The following is a 4,773-nucleotide window of genomic DNA, read 5'->3' on the forward strand; positions in this document are numbered from 1 at the left end:
GGAGATCGCTAGTACTAATTCTCATTGCTACATCAGGTATTTGAAAGCCTGTAAAATGTATGAATTTTTAACATTAATGTATAATTTCAAAGCTTAATAAATCAGAATTTATCACAAAGCTTTCACATAACAATTTTTAATTCCTTTCCAGTTGCTCTTGGTGATCACATTGGACCAGATGAAGCTGTTATTATTAGAAATGAAATGGACCGGGTGACATTAAGATGCTCATATGAAACAAGCAGTGAATATGTTGATCTTTATTGGTATAGACAGTTTCCTAACAGTGAGCCACAGTATTTGCTGTGGAAAGGTGCGCGATCAAGAGACGGCAGGAGTAATATACCAGATCCTCATTTTGAATCATCTACAACCAGAACATCCACTGAACTGATTATCAAAGCAGTTGCTCTGAAAGATTCAGCTCTCTATTACTGTGCTTTTCAAATACCCAGTGATACAAAGTTTAAGAGAAGCTGTACAAAAACACACATACTTTGAACTCAAAAACATCAAAGTATTAGCCAAACCAAGACAAATTATCAGCCATAACCATTACTGTATGTGGGAACACCTGCGACTGATACGGTAGCCAAAACCAAAAGAATAATAGATTTAATGAAGCAGCATTTGTACAGTGAAAACAGCTAAGTGTAATCAATCTGGAAGATGCAATCCTTGTGGTTAGTATTAAAGTTTGAACCCACAATAAGCTAAAGGTATGAAACATATGCTACTAAAACATATAGTGTCTGTCTCCTGAGGTTAGTCATATTATGTTTCAAAATTTAAGACTAGATATCCTATTTTGCATATAAGTTTGGGCTTTGAGTTGTGTTTGATTGCTGTAAGTTCGGTATAAAATAAAATAAAAAATAATAAAAAATAAAATCAGAAAGTTCACCTTAAATTTCTAAAGTTTGTTCTGCTAATAATTTAGGGGCTGTCTTCAAAAGCTGGACCCCCAACTCCTAAAACATGTGTGTTTGGGGTCAGAAGGAGGGGCTTTAGTGTTCTGACACCATCTAGGCCATCCTGAGGATGTGGTTTTGAAATAGATTAGCTACAAACTGAGCTGTCAGTCAGAGCATCGGCCTGAACAATGTTACTCTGTTTACTTAGCTTTCTATCTACATTCGGAGGTGAGTAGCTCAATATTTGATTATATTTAATAACTTCCATTTTGCAACCACAAACCTTTCAGATATTTCATTATGTGATCTTTATAATCCCTGCATGTACAATAAATCCTCCATAGGTCAGGTTCACGAAGATCAGCCAAAATACAAGACCATAATGAACCTTACAAATACTAATTTCTCTTTTTCAGGTGGCAGTTGTGAAGATGTCATCACTCCTGTCCAAACTGAGGTTTATAGGAAGAGTGGGGATAAAGTCACGTTGTCTTGCAACTACTCTTCAGCCCTTTCTTTGTACTGGTATCGTCAATATCCAAGGTCAAGTCCACATTTCCTTCTTCTGATCCTGCAAAACAGCGGGGAGTCTGAAATCATGCAGTCTGGCATGTCAGTGAAATTAAATGAAAAGAAAACGTCTACGCATCTGGAGATCTCCTCTGTGAAAGTATCCGACTCTGCAGTGTACTACTGTGCGTTGAAGCCCACAGTGAGAGGAAACCCGTCAGCGCCGTACAAAAACCTGAATCTGGCTTGACAAAGTGTTTTTAAGAACTGAAAAATACTAATACTATACAAACACTGCATCCTCTTGAATATACATTTTTACCACATCTGTTCTGAATCACACTAGCACTATTTGGTGATCATTTTACAATAAGGTTCCATTTGTTAACTTTAGTTTTTTTAACATAAACTATAAAGTACTTCTAAAGCATTTATTAATCTTAGTTAATGTTTCAGCATTTACCAATACATTATTAAAATCAAAAGTTGAATCTGTTAATACTATTTAATGGACCTGAGCTAACATGAACTAACAATGAATAGTTGTATTTAATTAACGTTAAAAAAAATATTAATAAATTAACAAATGTATTGCTAATTTTTTATTTTTTTTGTTAATGTTAGTTACTGCATTAATGCATGTTAACTATAATGAAAGCTTAAGTGTTACCATTTTTTTTTCATCTATTCAATATTTAGTGGTGAAATTGGGGAGACCGAAGTGAATTAATTGCCAGTATTATATTAGATTAAAATGATGTATTGAGAATCATTACCGAAGACCATTTGTATTTTTTAAGAGAGGTCAAAATGTATTGACATTAAACTAGGGGTGCAACGAGACCCTCATGTCACGATTCAATACATATCACGACACTGAACTCACTATACGACATTATTGCGATACACCAAGACATATGATAAAAGGTACATATTGATACATATTGTTGCATTTTTGTATTGTGATATATTGTGACACGATTTATTGTTATACCCCTACTTAAAAACGAATTGTTTCGCTGTTCATTTCTCTCTTTGTGCACAACTGATAATAAATCTGACAATGATATTCAGATACATAAGCAGAGATTTTAATTTCACACAGCCCAGCACACATTTTAAAATATCTGACGAATGAAAATAATATCTATGCCCTCAATGCAGGATTTATATTTACAAATGAGTAAAAAAAAATTGCATGTGCATTGTTGCTGCTTTTTTTCCCTTTCTACTTTTTTTAACATTAACCTGCCGCAATTCTTGTTTGTTTACACTGAATATATCGCAATATGTTGCAAGTTTTTGTAGTTATATACAGTGTGGTTTATTTTTAGTGCTTAGTCTAAAAATCTCCATATTGATCTTTATATTCTGTTTTAACAATGGTGAATCTGATTGTCATGATCAAAGAGCCTGTGCATCAGCTCCTGTCACACATGAATGAGAACTCAACATTAGGATCATTTCAGTATCAATGTTTTTTTCCCTCCCCGTAGGTACAGTACATCATTGTGTCAAGAGGTGGAGCTCTCTGGTTAGTTTGACTTGACTTTGCATGGCTTGTTTTCTGTTGTAGAATGAAATCACATCATTGTCACTCTCTGTAAGAGCATCAACCAACATGTGCCTTGCTGTCTTTGTAATTTTGGTTCTTCATATAGGTGAGTATTGATTCATTTCTCAGAATTAATTACTTCAATTATATAATAATTGTATTGATTAGAATTGCTTTTAACAGATATTTAAATTAATAAATATGCTTCTTATTTTACTATGCAATTTTACATCTTATTTGTTTCATTTTATTTCATTGTTTCTCACAGGGAACATCCTGGCAAACATGATAACGTCTCATGACTCACAAACACAAGTTTTAGAAGGTGAAAGCGTAAATCTCACATGTAACTACAGCGGAGTACCTGATATTCTCCAGTGGTACATTGAATATCCCGGATCTACACCAAAGTACCTCCTCTACATCTATGAAAGTGGCTTGAAAAGTGACAACATACCAGAGCGTTTAACGCCAAGAATTAATAAAGATACAAAACGTGTGTATCTGGAGATCTCCTCTGCTAAAGTGTCAGACTCTGCTCTGTATTACTGCGCTCTGAGGCCCACAGTGACAGGAAACACAACTACGCTGTACGAAAACTTCAAACAGAGAGAAATGTATTTAACAAGTGGAGCACTGTACTCCATATTTTTAAACAAAATAGATAAACATATGGAAAAAAAAATCATTATTTTATATAACACAATTTCGTGTTTTGCATATACTGTTCAATATCAATTCAGTTGAATTTGTGCATTACTGTGCTTTTATTTTACTTTTATTTATTTTTTCATTAATTTGTTTTATTGTAAAGTAAAAAGATGTAAAGCTGCATCTCCTAATCATATAAGTTTAGGTTGTCACTCTGCTGCTTCTTGTTCAAGAATAACTTGAATTTTTAGCACAGTTCTAGAACTGATATCCATCTCTGTCTAGTGCTGTCTTTGAAGAGAAGAGGAGTCACCAAACCTGATTTGGGTTACAGATAAATTAGGACATGATGAGTTTTTGGTAACACCTGCAGGTGTCTGAAACTAAAATAGACATGTACGTTAACGCTATACATCCGCTATATTTCAAAAGGAAGGGGGGTTAAGAAAAACATTCACTACTGTAAAAAAATCTAAAAATATTTAATCTATATAATAGCAAAAAAAACCTGTTTTGTTTGTCAATTTTTTTGGTTGATTAACAATGCTTCATTAACCTGTTTAAAAGTAATTAAGAAAGGAATTAGCTAATAATCGGTTCTATGATCTAAAGCATTATTACTACAATATGGAATTTATTTATAAATGTTGGTTAAAAAACAGTGATGGTGTCTAATTTCACTGAAAATATAGCTCTAATGTCCTCTGTAGTTTTAATTTGTTCTCAGAACAAAATAAATGAAAACCCAAAACAAGCATTACTTGTAAATCAGTAAATCAGAATGTTTGTGGTTCGACATTTTATTTCAGTTTTATGTTTGTCTATTTTTTTGCAACAGTGCTAAATTTACATTGTTCAACTCTCGTCAGAACATTTTTAAGAAGAAAGTCTAACTGAATGTGATGTAAAAAAAAAAAAAAACTGTATACTTCAAAATATTCAGCATTGGTTTCACAAAGTGAATAAAATCATGCATTCTTTTCTCATAGTTTCTCTCCCATTCATTTCTCCTGGCCAATTTCATTTAAATATTGAACCCTCAGATGATGAGATGTGTGGGTGGAGCTTTCAAAGACATTCAAGATAAATTGTCATATCTCAATATCCATTTAGGTTTTACAGTGCATTCATGATGTTCCTGTT

The 4,773-nt window shown here is 33.1% G+C and overlaps 1 long non-coding RNA gene across 1 annotated transcript; it reads left to right on the forward strand.

Annotated features, from left to right (window-relative positions):
- Positions 1 to 923: 923 nt before the first annotated feature.
- Positions 924 to 4,536, forward strand: LOC311087450. Its single transcript, XR_014607285.1, has 3 exons — positions 924 to 1,142; positions 1,331 to 3,085; positions 3,248 to 4,536. It is a non-coding gene; the product is annotated as an uncharacterized lncRNA (long non-coding RNA).
- Positions 4,537 to 4,773: the final 237 nt, after the last annotated feature.

The sequence above is a fragment of the Abramis brama genome (genome assembly GCF_963993115.1).
Source record: "Abramis brama genome assembly, chromosome: 7".
NCBI classification, from domain to species: Eukaryota; Metazoa; Chordata; class Actinopteri; order Cypriniformes; family Leuciscidae; genus Abramis; species Abramis brama.